At 45.2% G+C, this 19,018-nt stretch overlaps 1 pseudogene; it reads right to left on the bottom strand.

Moving 5' to 3' along the window:
* Window positions 1–11,839: 11,839 nt before the first annotated feature.
* LOC104671945 lies at window positions 11,840–12,310 on the bottom strand (annotated as a pseudogene).
* Window positions 12,311–19,018: the final 6,708 nt, after the last annotated feature.

Raw genomic sequence — 19,018 nt, 5'->3', positions numbered from 1 at the left:
TTTGTTCCATCTCCATCTTTGGCTCATACCTTGCCCTACAATCTTCACGTAACTTTTGCCCACACCTTAAGACTTGGCCCAAGTATCAACTTCCCTATCCTCTTACCATTTCCATCCCACAAAAAGGTCTAAGTCAGGTGCCCCTTCTCAGTACTCCACAGAAATCTGAATCCTTGAAACTATTAGCTTTATTGAATTATCTGCTCTTCTGTCCCTCTTCCCTATCAGGCTGTGAACTCCTCCGAGAGCAGGGACCATGCTTTATTTATTTGTCTTCCCTAGTACCTAGCACTGTGCCTAAAATACTCAGTCAAGATTGGCTAAACCAAAAGGCTGATTCATAGGCACTTCATGAGGCTTCAAATAGTGAAAAAAGATTTTTAGGCCGGGCGCGGTGGCTCAAGCCTGTAATCCCAGCACTTTGGGAGGCCGAGACGGGTGGATCACGAGGTCAGGAGATCGAGACCATTCTGGTTAACACGGTGACACCCTGTCTCTACTAAAAACTACAAAAAAAAAAAAAAAAAAAAAAAAAAAAACTAGCCAGGCGAGGTGGCAGGCGCCTGTAGTCACAGCTACTTAGGAGGCTGTGGCAGGAGAATGGCATAAACCCAGGAGGCGGAGCTTGCAGTGAGCGGAGATCCGGCCTCTGCACTCCAGCCTGGGCGACAGAGTGATACTCTGTCTCAAAAAAAGAATTAAAAAAAAAAAAAAAAGATTTTTACAGACACACAACACCAAAGGAAGGCATTCCTGGACATAGACACAGCCTGAGCAAATACCTAAAGCATGAAAATGTCAGTGTATAGGGGATATACTTAGCCAGATAGGGTCTTTCTTGTGGAAGGTCTTGACAACCAGGCTGATGGGTTTGTATATCTTTTCCATGGATTAACTGATAGCCATTGAAACCAAGTTGTTGATTTAGGAGGCTTAAACCATGAAGGATATGTAGGATGAATGGGGAAGAGGGTACAGATCGGGGAATTGTGCAGATTGGAATTACCATGGTAGCAAAAAGAATGGGAAAGAGATGCTTGTGAGAAAGACAAGGGAGGCAGACTGCACGTGATGTAGCAAGCATTTATGAGTGAAAGGGATCAAAGTTGGCTTCTAATATTCAAAACAAGGGCTCTGGGAGAATGGCAGGGTCAGTAACTGAAAAGGAAAAGATGGCAGGATTTCAGATTTAGGGCTGGAAGTAAGGACTGAAGAATCGTCAGAAGCATTTTAATAAAAGATGAGACTGTTTATTGCAACATACATGCACAGATATGCATTATCATTATCACCACCACCACCAGCAGCAATAGGTGCTAATCAGGTCAGTCCTAGCCTTCATTCTTCCAGCACTGCTTTTATCATCAGTGACGGGCACAGGAGTAAAATAACATTTCCACAAATTCAGAGGGCAAGAGGCATCTGTCCTGCCAACATATGCCTCTTTATTAATTTTTTTGACAGAGTTTTGCTCTGTCATCCAGGCTGGAATACAACGGCATGATTATGGCTCACTGCAGCCTGAAACTCCCAGGCTTAATCGATCCTTGCACCTCAGTCTCTTAAGCAGCTGGGACTACAGGTGCACACCACCATGCCTGGCTAATTTTTCTATTTTTGGTACAGATGGGGTCTCCCTATGTTGCTCAGGCTGATCTTGAACTCCTGGGCTCAAGCAGTCCTCCCACCTCAGCTTCCCAAGGTGCTAGGACTATAGGCGTGAGCCACAATTTATGCTTTAAATGTAAGGTGAGTCAGCAACAGCAAAATTGTTAGCATCCCTTTTTGTTCATCCTGCAAAGTCTCATCTCTCTGTGTTAACCTAGAAATCCATACTGTAAACATATTCTTAAGTCTACATGAATAATTTCCTTTAGAGCCAGAGAATGCTGACGGGTTAGCAAAGAAAGCAAAAGAGTAGGGAAGAAGAAGTGAAAGTCACATCGCAATATAAAGATTCCTTTTTTGCCTGGCGCAGTGACTCAGGCCTGTAATTTCAGTACTTTGGGAGGCTGAAGTGGGAGCATAACTTCAGGCCAGGAGTTTGAAACCAGCCTGGGTGACATAGTGGGACCCCATCTCTACAAAAAAATAAAACATTAACCAGGCATTGTGGCATGTGCCTATAATCCCAGACACTTGGGAAGCTGAGGCAGAAGGATCACTTGAGCCCAGGTGAAGGCTGCAGGGAGCCATGATCATGCCACTGCACTCCAGCCTGGGTGGAGACTCTGTTTCAAAAAAAGAGAAAGGGTAAATTCCTCTTTCCTTACATCAAGTCATTGGTGTCATGGAAAGGGAGAAACTTGGAAGCTGTTATTTCCAACAAGCTGTTATTATTAGTATTGCACTTGTCCTCATTTTCGTGTTTCAAGCCCCTACTCAGGGCCCTGCTGTGGCTGTTAATTGGTCCAGGAGTTAAGAGCATTAAGCGAGCATCCTCTTGAACAGCTGGCACTAAGAAAAGATAGAAAATAGAAGTTGCAATCTTCATTCTTTGAGGTTACTTGCTAAAAAGAACAATCCAAACACAAAAGATCATTTAGAAATAAGAGACTAGCCGGGCGCGGTGGCTCACGACTGTAATCCCAGCACTTTGGGAGGCCGAGACGGGCGGATCACGAGGTCAGGAGATCGAGACCACCCTGGTTAACACAGTGAAACCCCGTCTCTACTAAAAATACAAAAATTAGCCAGGCGTGATGGCGGGCGCCTGTAGTCCCAGCTACTCGGGAGGCTGAGGCAGGAGAATGGCATGAACCTGGGAGGCGGAGCTTGCAGTGAGTGGATATCATGCCACTGCACTCCAGCCTGGGTGGCAGAGCGAGACTCAGTCTCAAAAAAAAAAAAAAAAAAAAGAAAAAGAAAAAAAGAAATAAGAGACTAGAGGCTATTAGATAATGGACACTAATGGGCTAAAAGTAAAAATAAATAAATAAATATTTTTATAATGTGAAAGCAAGTGGGGCATTTAGGAAGGAGTGTTTTGGGAGACTTGGAGCATCATTTTTGAATGGAGTGGTTTGGAGAAATCTGGCTCTTCCTTTTCATCAAGTTATTCTGGGTGGCCTTCACCAAGGTGATCTGTAAAGCTGTGAAGAGCTCTTAGATCGAGTGCCTGGAGGTTGCAAAGTGATTTGGAGATAAGTAGAGAGGAAAAGTCCATTCCAGAAGGGAGATATATTGTTGGGGGGAATCCATCCATTTCTATGAAGCAAGTATTTCTTTTGTTTTATTTTGTTTTGTTTTGTTTGTTTGAGACAGAGTCTTGCTCTGTCGCCCAGGCTGGAGTGCACTGGCGTGATCTTGGCTCACTGCAAGCTCTGCCTCCTGGGTTCACGCCATTCTCCTGCTTCAGCCTCCCGAGTAGCTGGGACTACAGGTGCCCGTCACCATGCCCTGTTAATTTTTTGTATTTTTAGTAGAGACGGGGCGTCACTGTGTTAGCCAGGATAGTCTCAATCTCCTGACCTCGTGATCCACCCGCCTCAGCCTCCCAAACTGCTGGGATTACAGGCATGAGCTACTGCGCCCGGTGAGGCAAATATTTCTTAATGTGGTCTTCAAAACATCTGCATTCGAACTACCAGAGCAGCTGATAAATGCAGGCCTCCATGTTCCTGATTCAGATTCTGATTGAGTAGGTCAGGAGTTTCAACCCAACCACAGGTGAGTCTCAGGCAACTGAAGTTTGAGAAGCACTGCAAGTCTTTCTCCCAGGTGTTCTCATTCCCACCCACCTCTATAATAGCTCTCCCATCTGCAATCACTTACGTAAATACACTTATGGAAGGTTGGGCATGGTGGCTCCCGCCTGTAAGCCTAGCACTCTGGGAGGCCAAGGCAGGTGGATTGCTTGAGCCCAGGAGTTTAAGACCAGCCTGGGCAATGTGGTAAAACCCCATCTGTACAAATACTAGCCCTGCTAATTTTTTATTAGCTGGGATGCCAAGTAGCCTTCCAGCTACTCAGGAGGCTGAGGTAAGAGGATCACTTGAGCCCAGGGAGGTAGAGGCTACAGTAAGCCATCAGTGCACCACTGCACTCTAGCCTGGGTTACAGAGTAAGACCCTCTCTCAAAATAAATAAATAAATAAACAAACAAATTTACTGAGTCTCAGTGCCAAGCTTTACTCTAGTCACTGAAGATACAGGAGAGACCCAAAGAGACCACATCCCTGCCCTCATAGGGCTTGTATGCTAGTGGATATGACAAACAGTAAACAAGTAAGTGTATAATAAACATGCAATATGGCTGGGCGTGGTGGCTCACACCCGTAATCCCAACAGTTTCGGAGGCCAAGGCGGGTGGATCACCTGAGGTCAGGAGTTTGAGACCAGCCTGGCCAATATGGCAAAAACCCATCTCTACTAAAAATACAAAAATTAGCCAGGCATGGTGGCGTGTGCCTGTAGTCCCAGCTACTTGGGAGGCTGAGGCAGGAGAATCACTTGAACCTAGGAGGCAGCAGTTGCCCTGAGCCGAGATCACATCATTGCACTCTAACCTGGACGACAGAGCGAGACTCTGTCTCAAGAAAAAATAAATAAATAATAAATATGCAATATGATAATAAGCATTGTGAGAAAGGCCTGATGGAGTGCTGTTGTGCATGTCAAAGAATACTTCTCTGATAAGGGGCATTTGAGCAGGAACCCAATTCTTCTAAGTCCCCTGAGACCACCAATGGTTTGCCCATTCACCAATCCTCTAAATGGATTCATTCACCAATATTAATTGAGGGCCTCTTGTGTGCCTGGCAAACCTGTCCAATATCCCCTGCATGGCCCCATTAGGGAGGCTTACATTTCATTCCCTAGGATTCTCAGCAGTCCCACAGTTTTTCACAGCCCCTCTCCAGTCCCCTGAGTCCCTGGCACACCCTTACATTCCATGACGTCTGCCCACCCACCTCCTGCATTTCCAGCTCATTGTTCTGAATCTACCACCTCCCAAATCAACACGTGCATCAAACATCACAATCTTCATATGACACAACCTGGCAGAAGGTTTGGTGAGGGCGCTGTGTTGCCTGGGTCAAGGCAGCTACAAGGAGTAATGGAAGCTGTGAATAACGATACAGTTCTTCATGTTCATGCTAACTCTTCTTGTGGTCAAGCAAGACCCTGGAGTCAGTAGCTTGAATAAAAATGGTTAAAATGGGTGTGCTTTGGTGGGTAAGGAGGCTGAGCACAGGAGGAAACTAAAATTGTTGGCTGTTCCTACGTCAGACTGTGTGTAAGTGGTTTGCTTATATTATCTCATTTGATTGCTACGACGATACTGTGAGGTTGGTAATAAGCCCATTGTTACAGATGGACAACGGAGGCTCAGAGAGCTTCAGTAACCCATGTCTAAGGCTGCATAGCCAGTGATGGGTAAAACAGGGATTCAAACCTACATTTGAGCCTAAAGCTCCTTGCTTTCTTCCACCAAGTGAAGTGAGAGTTTGTAAAGGCAAAAATTCTGAACAGTGCCTCTTGGGTTAACAGAAATCATGATGACTTTGCCAGCAAAAGACTCAGAGGAACATTGAGTACACAGCCTCTCAGTTCTAGGTAGGTCATGTGTGTCAGCCAGTAGGTTGAGTTTATAACAGTCACATCATGACCTGAACACCCTCCCACTCCACTGCTGAAACAACTAGATAGAACCTGGCAGGGATGATACATAACTACCTTAGACAGGTGTAAGGGAGGGGAGAATACAGACAAAAAGACAACGAAAAGGAAGCTTGCAAGAAAAACAAACCAAAAAACTGAACTAACCCCTAATGCATCTGATTGAGGCTTCTGCAAAACTAGCAGATGCATTCAGATCAAACTAATTATTAAAAAATGCAAAGAATTAGATGCTGTTTTAGGCTGAAACAAAACAAAAAAAAAAGAAATGCAAAGAAAACTTAGCTCCATGGAGCTGTCCTAAATTCATTTATCATGCTTGAGCTTGTAACATTGATCCAGGTGACTCCCAGTTATGGCCTATTGGTGCTCACCTTTTCCCTCTAGGTATGTGCTAGGTGATGAGGAGACGTACTGTCTGGGCTCTTCAGACAGGCTTCTTTCTCCCTGGAACCCAGAAAACTCTGACTACCTGCAGTGTGCAAGGCAGCTGGCCAGGAAAGGATGCTGGCTTCAGGTCCTGGGGCCCCTCCCTGGAGGGAACAAATGCCTCTCGGATTGCAGCTGCAGAAAGAGAGAGGAGAATCGGGGAATGAGATGGTGTGCTGCAGAGGCAGTGGTTTGGACGGCGACTGGGTGACTCATGCCCCAGGCAGCTTTTTACAGGAGTTGCAAATTCCAGTAATAGCAGATCAGGAACATCTCTCGAGGTTCACCCTACCAATCGAAGGTGCTTCTTGCACCATCTTGGCAGCCCTGAGTTGGCATCTGAATAGCTTATCTATTCAGATCCTTTGCCAGATCCCAAAGGTTCTCCTTGCTTTGGCCCCTGGGCTTCCTGAAACCGGGAGGTTATTCTCCCCGGAAGTTGGAGGAATTGGATAATATCGTCTACAGACACCACACCTGAATCTTATCCCTACTACTACAAATATGGATGCTATTTTCTTGTCCTGTGTCCTGGATGGTGAATAGAGTATCTTGTGCCCTTCCAAAAGCCACTCTATGGCCACCTCCTCTCTGTCCTAGGTTCCTGGAGGCTAACTGTGTAGACCCCATCAATGAGTGCCCTCTCTCTGGCTTTCAGTTAGGTATACCCTATAGGCAGTCCTGGCAGGAAATAAAAAGGTGGGAGAAGAGTGAGGTCATTTCTTCCGGCTTTCTCTTTGTGGAGTCACCACAAGCTGACTATGTGCTTTGTGAGAATAATCCAGCCCTCTCTAAACAATATGGGTCTCTCCAGGTTCTGCTAACCACTCTCCAGGTTCTGGTAGCCTTCCTTTGCCCATTCAGGCCCAAGGGGATAACATGTCTCCTGTTCCTAGTCTTCCCCTATTACTAGTCTGTTACTAGTCTGGGGTACCATATCCTCCTTGGAGTTTTCTTCAACCCTGCTCAATTCCTTTATTAAACTCTCTTCAGGCTGGGTGCAGTGGTTCACGCCTATAATCCCAACACTTTGGGAGGACAGGCAGGAGGATCACTTGAGTCTAGGAGTTCAAGACCAGCCTGGGCAACATAGCAAGACTCCATTTCTACAAAAAAATTTAAAAATTAGCCAGGTATGATAGCACACACCTGTGGTCCCAGCTACTCAGAAGGCTGAGGCTGAAGAATCACTTGAGGCCAGGAGTTGAAGGCTGCAGTGGGCCATAATTGCACCACTGCATTCCAGCCTGGGTGACAGAGCGAGACCTGATCTCTAAAAATAAATAAATAAGTAAATAAATAGCAAGCCCTCTTCAAAGGACCCAATGTGGGAGCATACCATCTCCCCACCGCTGGACATCTGAGCAATACTAATAGTTTAGGTAGATGCAAACCTCACCTGCCTCTCCTCTCTCCTGCCATTGCTGTTACCGTAGCTACATGAAGTAACAAAATCCAAGCCTTGTTAAGGAGGGGTGAGAAGAATCTATGTCATGCCACTTAGAATAAAACCCAAGTTCCTTACCATGACTTAAAAGGTCTGAGCTGGCTCTCCAAATTCCTCTCCCTCTACGGTCCCTCTCTTCTGTCCCAGCCACAGCGGGCCTTTTGCCATGCTTGAAGCCAAGCTTATTCACACAGATAAGCCTTTGTACTTGCAGTTTCTTCCTTCCCTCTGCCTGCTACCAGGTCCTGGGCGAGGGATTATTGTAGGTTGTCAAGTTTAATCCTTTCTCCTGCAAACTGCAAACTCCCTGAGGCAGACTCTTTTTTTTTTTTTTTTTTTTGGCATCATTGTGTTCCAGGAGCTGCAAACTCAAGTGTCTTTGGAACATGACAGGTAACAGAAACAAGAGAAGGGGCCAAGACTAATAAAAATCATTCTGCCCTCTTGGTCTGGCTTTTGTTTTTCCCCTTTTGACAGAGACGTGGAAGCAGAGAAATATTTCCTTACTATAAACACTCACACACACACACACATACTCATACACATACTCATACACAGTGCAAAGAGGATGAGAACGGCAAGTGACAATTATCACTGAAGCTGGAGAGCAAGAGGGACTGGGTGAGCACTGCAGCAAACCACACACCAGCCAATTTGCTGTTTTGCAGAAATCTGACCCAGGGTGACCAGATATTGCTGTTTTCCAAGAGAAGCTGAAAATCTAGATTTTTATATGGTGTCTCCTAATTTTTAAATGTTGGCAATTTTTAAAACTCCGTGCAGGTCACACTAAGCATATCTTTGTGTTGGATTTAACGCAGAGGCTGCTGGTATACAATCACTGCTGTATGTTCAGTGGGCTTAGCATAGTATATGCTCAATAATTATGTGTTGAATAACTGAATAGCCTTCCAGTTGACTTCTCAGCATTTAGAAGTAGCTGACAGGTAGTTCACCTCCCCTCTGTTGGGAACATTTTTTAAAAGTAGATTCAGAACAGAAGGAAGCTTCTCCATTATAGCTGGAAGCTTTAAGGTATAGCTGCTGCTGGACTCAGATGCAACCCACCAGAAATTTCTCGAAGATTAGATTTCTGTATCACTCAGACTGGGGCTGGTGTATGAATCAGGAAGTAATGACATGGCCATGTCTGTTTTTTATAGCCAGCATCCGTTCTGATGGTTGGCACCATGGTGTACAGATTGTTAAGTAATCTTAATATCACCCCCAACTGGGTGCAGAAATGGAAACCTATTACTGGTCATAATCTGTTACCACCAAGAAAGGCTCATGGAGGTGGGAAATGACGTGTGTTGTCAAAACAAGATCTAGTTCACTTAGGTATTGAATTATATTCCAGGTTTTATAGAGGGTTGATTCTCTCAAATCTCTTATTGGAATCTGGCCACGCTTCTCCTTTCTATTTTCCCATCTGGGAGACATACAGGCTCTCACACCTAGTTTCCATGCCTAGCCAAAGCTATTCCAAAGCTGCTAGAGAACATGGAATGACTGGAGGCATCCGGATAAAGGTCATGAGGTGGAACAAATGCAGGGTGACCCAGTGGAAGGCAGTGGTGGAAACAGGTGATGGCTTTAGGAAGAGGTTCTAGTTAATTCACTTTCCCCAGTGTATAAAAGCAAGCTTTTCCCCAGGCTTCACAAACAGCAGGCTCATGTCTAGCTCTACCTACTTGCACCATAAGCAGGAAGTTCATCGTCTGTTCAAATGCTAAATAGATGTTAGCAGCACTTTATTGGATCAGTTCAAGGTGATTTCGATTTGTTCTTGGAACACATTCATCATCTTCTAACACGTGTGTATGGCTCTGCTTTCTGGACAGATAGAATTACTCATGTGTATGTGTCAACCAACCAAATTAAATCATCCAATGTGATAAACCCATTTGGAGGGCTATTCCCTTTAATTTATTCTAGGGAAATAATATTCTAGGCAAACTTATTCCCTAGAATTTGTGACTCAGGTTTAACTTCGTATTTCCCGGAGCAAAACTTCCTAACTTTTATTTGGGGTAGCCTAGGGCAGTGGTTTACAAAGTTATTTTAGTCCTAGGATATTTTATAATAGCTTCCAAATACAGAGGCCAATATAAAAAGCTGGGAAAGGTCAAGCAGATCAGAGGGAAGAACTGGGAAACCTGGGCATTTTCTCTGCCCCTCTCTCTTGTTGCCCACGTGCGGGGACTACCAGGAACCTCTTGAAACACACTTGAAGCAGCTGCACTTGCGAATCTCCAAGTAGCTCAAGCTGTGTTGGAAACTCACAGCTCAAACTTTCAAAAACAAAGGGTTACTTTTACTGTGTCAAATTGCCTTCTTATAATTTATAATCTCATAATATTTCAAACATTCCTAAAGAAAAGTAGAACAAATCTTTATGTACCCATCACTCAACTTTATCAAATCTTAACATTTTGCTTTGGTTATTTTTAAAGGAGTAAAATATTACAAATATTGTTGAAGCCTCTTCATGTGCTCCTCCCAAATTTCATTCTCCTTTCCTCCTTCCTTCCTCCTCAGAAATAACCACCACACTGAATTTGTATTGATCATCCCCATGAAAGATTTTTCCTATAAATATATATTAATATATACATTTTCCCCTAGTGGATTATACAGCCAGATGAGCTCATGCCTATAACCCCAACACTTTTGGAGGCAGAGGCAGGAGGATGGCTTGAGCCTAGGAGCTTAAGGCCAGTCTGAGCAACACAGCAAAATCCCATCTCTACCTAAGATCAAAAAATTAGCCAGGCATGGTAGCACGTGCCTATAGTTCCAGCTACTCAGGAGGTTGAGGTGAGCCCAGAAGGTTGAGGCTGCAATGAGCTAAGATCATGTCACTGCACTCCAGCCTAGGCAACAGAGCAAGACCCTATCACATACACACACAAAATATGATGTTACAAACATCAATCTGCAATTTGCTCTTCTAGCTCAACATTGTGTTTTGGAGATTTATCCATCTTGATGCATTTAACTCTGGCTCATACACTTTAACTACTACATCATATTGTGTTGTATGAATTTTTTTTTTTTAAGACGGAGTTTCGCTCTTGTTGCCCAGGCTGGAGTGCAATGACATGATCTCGGGTCACTGCAACCTCCGCCTCCGGGTTCAAGCAATTGTCCTGCCTCAGCCTCCTGAGTAGCTGGGATTACAGGCATGTGCTACCATGCCCGGCTAATTTTGTATTTTTAGTAGAGATGGGGTTTCTCCATGTTGGTCAGGCTGGTCTTGAACTCCTGACCTCAGACGATCCGCCCACCTCAGCCTCCCAAAGTTCTGGGATTACAGGCATGAACCACCGCGCCCGGCCTGTTGTACGAATTTGTGTGTGCATTTTCCTTTTCATGAATGCTGCCTCAAATTTTTCACAAAATGTTGCAACGAACATTCTTGTGCATGTATCTACTCTGAAAACTTCTCTAGGATCCAGTGCAACACACACACACACACAAACACAAAGTAAAACAAAAGTTTCATGAAACAATTGTCTTACTACACTTTCAGAAACTTTCTCATAATGCATATCATAGTTTTTTAAATCAGGTTGCCATTTCCCTTCCATTCCTAGTTTGCTGAGAGTTGTTAATCATGAATGGGTGTTGAATTTTGTCAAATTCTTCTTTTTTCACAAATAGGACTTTTTATTTCCCACTTATTATAAGTCCAAACTTTAAACAGATTATTGGACTGGACTGGTGGTTCATATCCATCAACTTGCTCATCTTTTAGCACCTATCTCATCCCCAGTGGCTTTTCCAGAACTACTTCCTTCACCATGAAGCTCCATGAGTTTTCCCAATTCATATTTGGGCTTCTTCAGCATTTTTACTTTACTTTTCTTTTTTTTTTTTAGACAGAGTCTCGCTCTGTCACCAGGTTGCAGTGCGGTGGCACAATCTGGGCTCACTGCAACCTCTGCCTCCCGGGTTCAAGCAAGTCTCCTGCCTCAGCCTCCTGAGTAGCTGGGACTACAGGCATGTGCCACCATGCCTGGCTAATTTTTGTATTTTTAGTAGAGACGGTTTCACCATGTTGGCCAGGATGGTCTCGATCTCTTGACCCTCGTGATTCACCTGCCTCAGCCTCCCAAAGTGTTGAGATTACAGGCGTGAGCCACCGCGCCCAGCCAGCATTTTTACTTTTCTAATGAAAACATCATGGAGAGGATAAATAGATTGGCAAACCTTTTCTATGTCTTTTCCAATGCTGTCTGGAGCCAATTTATTGACCACTTCTTTCAGGTCATTTATCTACACCTCTCAGGTCATGATTTCCATCATCTTCTTCCAGATTTAGTGGACCTGCTGATGCTAAGCATAAGAAGTCTTCCATATTTGATTGTTGCATTTTTTAGTAAAACCAACACAGAACAGACAAAGCAAGTAACCATTGGTAGTCTTGACACCAACATGAGCTTCAATCACTGTCTGCCATTTTTTCACCATGGAACATATTTTGTCATGGATAAGATCCATGCCACGGAAGTTAGTCAGGCAGCTTTTGCCCTGAACATCTTCTATAATCAGTTTGAATTTTCTAAATGAAACTTCACCATTCTGCAAATCAGCAAAACTCACTTCAAACACAGGATCCTTGAGGCCATCAGATGCAGTTTTGGTTCCTTGGGTCCTGGTGACTAGCATCTTTCCTATATTTCTTATATTGAACATAGCAGGTGCTTTCACATTGTACAAATCTTCCTTAGAAAATGGATCAATCACTTTCTTCTTGGCTCCCTTTTTGCCACCTTTCATAAGGCACTTGTTCTTGCCAATCACCATGGTGCTGCTCAGAAAGCCAAAAGGGGATCATAGGGGTTTTTAAAAGAAATTCTGTCAATAAGGTAAACTACAATAATTAATTTTCAAATGTTGAACCAACCTTGCATTCCTGAGATAAGCTCCACTTGGCCATAGGATGTTGCAATGAGTGCCAAGCTACAAATATGAGGGCAGAGTTCTCCACAAGACTGCCCTCACTTCAGATACCAGCAGCAAGTCTAGGGGTACCTAGGGCCATCCTTATTTCATACTAGCTGGCGACAAGTTTGAGCATCCCAAAAGACTTCCTCAGGTTTCTTTCAGAAAAATGAGTCACAGAACTCAGGAAAGCAATATACTTACAATTACAGTTTTATTACAGCAAAGCATAGAAATTGGAACCAGCCAAAAGTAGACACACATAGAACAAAGTCTGAGAGGGTTTGAAACATAAAGGACACATTGATCTCTGGGCATCAAAGTGTGGCAATACTCTAAAAGTATGGCCAACCAGGAAAGCTTACCCAAGCTTCAGTGTCCAGAATTTTTATTGCGGTTTCATTATGTAGATGTGATTGATTGAATCACCAGTTATACCATTGAACTCAATCTCCAATCCCCCTCCCTTCCCTGGAGATGATACCATTTAGCTCAAAGTCTCAACACTCTAATCACATGATTGGTCTTTCTGGTGTGGCCAACCCCCATCCTGAGTTATCTCATTAGCACAAACTATCAAGTAGGGCCTGAGGGGTCTACCACAAATGCACAAATAACAAAGACACACTTATTACTCAGGAAATTCTAAAGGTTTGGGGGTTAAGAACTGCGGAAAAAGACAAGCTAAATTCTTCATTATACAGACATGTTATGTTTTCTAATGTTGCTTGACTTGATTAGTTATTATTTTGTTAATGATGCATGTGTCTATCCTTATGAAGAATATTAACCTGTAGCATGGTAGATTTTGACAGATACTTTTTATCCCATTTTTTCAGTTTTCTTTCTTTCTTTTTTTATTGAGATGGAGTTTTGTTCTTGTTGCCCAGGCTGGAGTGCAATGGCATGATCTGGGCTCACTGAAGCCTCTGCCTCCCAGGTTCAAGCAATTCTCCTGCCTCAGCCTCCTGAGTAGCTGAGATTACAGGCGCCCCCCTCCATGCCCGATTAATTTTGTTGTTGTTGTATTTTCAGTAGGAATGAGGTTTCACCATGTTGGCCAGGCTGGTCTCGAACTCCTGGCCTCAGGTGATCCACCCACCTCGGGGTTCCAAAGTGCTGGGATTACAGGTGTGAGCTACCATGCCCAGCCTAAAGTTTTCTTATATTCCCAGTTTTCTAGGAGTTTTAACATAAATGGATGTTCGACTTCTGTCAAATGCTTTTTCTGCATCTGTTGCGATCACGGTGTCATTCTTCTCCTTTACTTTGCTAATAGAATGAATTATATTAAAATACTTTCTGGTGTTGAACAATTCTACATTCTTGAAAAATATTTAATGTGAATAAAATTTTTCTTTTATTTAAATTTTTTTTTTTTGGAAGTAGGTTTTATTTTATTTTTATTTTTATTTTTTTTTTTTGAGACGGAGTCTCGCTCTGTCGCCCAGGCTGGAGTGCAGTGGCGCGATCTCGGCTCACTGCAAGCTCCGCCTCCCGGGTTCACGCCATTCTCCTGCCTCAGCCTCCTGAGTAGCTGGGACTACAGGCGCCCGCCACTGCGCCCGGCTAATTTTTTGTATTTTTAGTAGAGACGGGGTTTCACCATGGTCTCGATCTCCTGACCTTGTGATCCGCCCGTCTCGGCCTCCCAAAGTGCTGGGATTACAGGCGTGAGCCACCGCGCCCGGCCTTAAATTTTTTTTTGAGACGAGCTCTCACTATGTTGCCAGGGTGGTCTTGAAATCCTGGTCTCAAATAATCCTCCCACCTCAGCCTCCCAAATAGTTGAGACTACAGGTGCGAGCCACCATGCCCAGCTTTAAAAACCATTTTAATATCACAAATAACATACTAATACTTATTTTTTAAAAGTTAAACTTACTCTTTAAAAGTTAAAAGTTAAGCTATTTTCAAATATTTACAAATGCAAAGTGTATCCCTAAAAAGATGAATAAGAAATTTGTTATAATGGCTGTCTTAACTAAAGAAAACCAAGTGGTTGAGGGATAGAAGAGTGAAGTGGACCCAGTAACTTTCTACATATTGTTCCAGGAGTATTTAAACACCTTTGAAAATGTTAAATTAAAACATCACAAAAAATGCTGAAGTTTCCCTTGCCTACTGCTCCCAATTCCTTGTTCCTTCTTGGTCCCCCCTGAAATTACAACTCTTATGAATTTGGTATGCTTCCTCTGAGGGATACTATTTGTATTTACAAACATGTAATTATTTTGCATTTTATATAGGATAACATACCAGTGTGTTCTTCTAGTGCTTTCCCTGCTTTTACATAAATACATGTGTATACCCACAAGTGTACATGTGCGTGTTATGTAGATAAAATTATACCACAATCCTAATTCTGCTTTTTTTTTTTTTTTTTGCCCTATTATTTGTCTAGGAGATTTATCCACATTGCTATATATACATCTAGCTCCTGCTTTTAATAGTTTCACAGTATTATGTAATATGAAAAAACAACTATTCTTTCATCCATCCCAGAATCCCTCTAGGTTAGATATAGCATAGCGAAATTGTTGGTTTCAGTGTATACACATTTGTTGTTGTTTCAAGGAATACTACCAAATTGCTCTCCAAAGTGACCATACCAGTTTCTTTTTTTTTTTTTTTTTTTTTTTTTTTTTTTTTTTTTTTTGAGACGGAGTCTCGCTCTGTCGCCCGGGCTGGAGTGCAGTGGCCGGATCTCAGCTCACTGCAAGCTCCGCCTCCCGGGTTTACGCCATTCTCCTGCCTCAGCCTCCCGAGTAGCTGGAACTACAGGCGCCCGCCACCTCACCCGGCTAGTTTTTTGTATTTTTTAGTAGAGACGGGGTTTCACCATGTTAGCCAGGATGGTCTCGATCTTCTGACCTCGTGATCCGCCCGTCTCGGCCTCCCAAAGCGCTGGGATTACAGGCTTGAGCCACCGCGCCCGGCCCATACCAGTTTCTTTAACGCACCAAGCAACCAAGCAAGCACATTTCCTTCCTTTCTTCCCTCCCTCCCTCCCTCCCTCCCTCCCTTCCTTCTTTCCTTCCTTTCCTCCCTCCCTCTCTCCCTCCCTCTTTCTCTCTTTCTTTCTTCCTTCAGAGAGTTTTGCTCTGTCACCCAGGCTGGAATGCAGTAGTGCTATCTCAACTCACTGCAATCTCTGCCTCCTGGGTTCAAGCAATTCTCCTGCCTCAGCCTCCAGAGTAGCTGGGACTATAGGCGTGCACCACCACACCTTAATTAATTAATTGTTAATTAATTAATTAATTGTTAATCAATTAATTGTTAATTAATTAATTAATTGTTAATTAATACAAAAATTTTTGTACTTTTAGTAGAGACAGGGTTTCACCATTTTGATAAGGATGGTCTAGGACTTCTGACCTCAGGTGATCCACCGGCCTCGGCCTCCCAAAGTGCTGGGATTATAGGTGTTAGCATATAATGTAAGCATGGCTGACCGCACACATGCTTTCCACTGACTTGCTGCTACCTTGATTGAGCAAGGCATGTTTTCTCTCTGGGCTCCCATCTGTAGGAGGAGGGAGTTGGGTGGACCCCGTGAGTGTATGAGATGGTGTAATGATAGGTTGTGTAGTCTCAGAGTGGGTAGGATGACTGCCCTAAAGAAGGCAGTGAGAGCAGGAGGATGCAGGTGCCAGCCAAGCTGAAGGCAGGCAGTTCAGATGCCCTTGGTCCTCCTCTTAGCCCGTCCATGAGCACAGTGACAATTTATCTGCAGCTCTCACCCAAAATCCCCCTCTGAAAGGCATGGATACCCTTTTCTGCAGAATTCACCAACTAGGGTATCCCAGGGGTTGACAGAGGCCCAGGTCATTTCCATTTATTGAGACTCCCAGCTAATTAAAAAGATGAATAAATAGTAAGCGGGGTTAACAAAATTGTGTGTATGGTAATATTGCCATTGAACAAATAAATACTAACAAATGAAGAGCAGTGGTCTACAGATATCATGTAATTGCACTGGTCAAGGACAATTATAGGATTAATAGACAATATTAATTCATAATATGGTACAAATGAGATGGTCCAGGAATGGAACACACATTTACAAGTACAATATAAAAATATCTTTTTTTCAAACCTGCCAGGATAATGCTTTGACTGAATGTATGAGTGCCTTTGGAGAATTCTAAGTTTGAGCAACTTTCTGAATGTGAGATGAGTCAAATACCCCCCACCCCACTTTCTCCACCCCACCCAGGCTCAACCCCTCTTAGGCTGACAGTGAAGAGAGACATCCCGTTTAATGTTTCTAAATTTGATGCCTGTGTTGATTATCCACACTCTGAGCAAATCTGTGCATATTATGGTTTCCCAATGTATGTGTTTCGGTTTATTTTAGTAGAATAAAAGAGAAAAAACATTCTTCCTCTTTTGGAGTTGAGAAAAGGGGAGAAATGAGAGATGAAGTATAATCTAAGACGTGGAAGAGGTGCATTCTGGGACATGGGAGAGGTGTATTCTGGGACATGGAAGAAGTGGGTTCTTGGACATGACAAACTGAGTTCTGGAACAGGGAGGAGTGGATGCTAGGTTATCACAGTAGAGGCAGAATCTTAGGTCAGGGACCAGGTGGATTTTGGGACAGAGATGAGAGGTGGGTTCTGGGACATGGTGGAGGTGGGTTCTGGGACAGGGAGGAGGTAGGTTCTGGGACAGGGTAGACGTAGGTTCTGCAACATGGAGGAGGTGGGTCCTGGAACAGGGAGGTGGTGGGTCCTGGGACAGCGTGGAGGTGGGTCTTGGGACAGGGAGCAGGTGGGTTCTGGGACAGGGAGGAGGTGGGTTCTGGGACAGGGTGGAGGTGGATTCCGGGACAGGGAGGAGGTAGGTTCCGGAACAGGGAGGAGGTGAGTTCCGGAGCAGGGTGGAGGTGGATTCCGGAACAGGGAGGAGGTGGGTTCCGGAACAGGGTGGAGGTGGGTTACAGAACAGGGAGGAGGTGGGTTCCAGAACAGGGTGGAGGTGGGTTACAGAACAGGGAGGAGGTGGGTTCCAGAACAGGGTGGAGGTGGGTTACAGAACAGTAAGGAGGTGGGTTGTGGAACAGGGTGGAGGTGGGTTCCAGAACAGGGTGGAGGTGGGTTACAGAACAGGGTGGAGGTGGGTTGTGGAACAGGGAGGAGGTGGGTTCTGGAACGAGGGGAAGGGGGTTCTGGAACAGGGTGGAGGTGGGTTCTGGCACAGGGAAAAGGTGGATTCTAGAGCACAGGGAGGAGGTGGGTCCTGGGACAGGTTGGAGGTGAGTTCTGAAACAGGGAGGAAGTATGTTCTGTCTCAGAGCGGAGGCCGGTTCTGGGACAGGGAGGAGGTGGATTATGGAACAGGGTCGAGGTGGGTTCTGTTTCAAGGAGGAGGTGGGTCCTGGAACAGGGAGGAGGTGGGTGCTGACACAGGGTGGAGGTGGGTTCTGGAACAGGGAGGAGGTACAATGTGGGACAGGGAGGAGGTGGGTCCTGGGACAGGGAGGAGGTGGGTCCTGACACAGGGAGGAGGTGGGTCCTGACACAGGGAGGAGGTGGGTCCTGGGACAGGGAGGAGGTGGGTCCTGGGACAAGGTGGAGGTGGGTCCTGGGACAGGGAGGAGGTGGGTCCTGGGACAGGGAGGAGGTGGGTCCTGGGACAGGTAGGATTTGAGTTCTGGGACAGGGAGGAGGTGGGTTCTGGGACAGGGAGGAGGTGGGTTCTGGGACAGGGTGGAGGTGGGTTCTGGTACAGGCAGGAGGTGGGTTGTGGGACAGAGTGGAGGTGGGTCCTGGGACAGGATGGAGATGGGTCCTGGTACAGGGAGGTGGTGGGTTCTGGAACAGGAAGTAGGTACGTTCTGGAACAGGGAGGAGGTGGGTTCTGAGACAGGTTGGAGGTGGGTTCTGGGACAAGGAGGAGGTGGGTTCTGGGTCACGGACCAGGTGGGTTCTGGGATAAGGATGATAAATGAATTCTGGGACAGACATGAGGTGGCTTCTGGGCCATGTTAGAGATAAATTCTGGGACACAGAAGAGGTGGGTCTGGGACAGAGACAGATGGATTGTGGGCGGGCCATCCCACTCTATGCTCCCAGAACCCACCCATGCAGTTTCCCTGGCGCCCCTAACACATCCCATAGCCACTGTTAGCTTGTCTCCCCCAGGTCTTAGCTCAAACGTCACCTCCTCCAAGCAACCTCCTTGGGGCCTCCATTCGCAGCTCATCAGTCCCCTAGTCAGACAACCGTCCTGCCTGTACTTCCCCTCCTAAACCCTACCCGGGGGTGAGGGTTCCCTCCCGCTACACGGTGGCTCACTGAGGTCAGGACCCGCTAGACGGTGGCTCACTGAGGGCAGGACGGGCCTGAGCGCTCACCGCGCACGCTCAGCGCAGCAGGCAGGGACGGGGACCCAGGCTGGCCCATCATTACTGTACTGAGCGAATGAGTTTTCCATGAGACTAAGAATCTGGTTTGATTTGCGGTTTCATTCCAAGCGCCTGAAGGCTTCAGAAGTCCATGTTGAGTCCATCAATAAAGGAAAGAAGGCGTTAGGGCGAGAGGAAGTGAGGTCGCGGGGAAGTGA

The sequence above is a fragment of the Rhinopithecus roxellana genome, chromosome 13, assembly GCF_007565055.1.
Source record: "Rhinopithecus roxellana isolate Shanxi Qingling chromosome 13, ASM756505v1, whole genome shotgun sequence".
Taxonomy (NCBI): domain Eukaryota; kingdom Metazoa; phylum Chordata; class Mammalia; order Primates; family Cercopithecidae; genus Rhinopithecus; species Rhinopithecus roxellana.
Note: the sequence above shows the minus strand (reverse complement) of the source record. Positions and strands in the feature narration are given on the sequence as shown.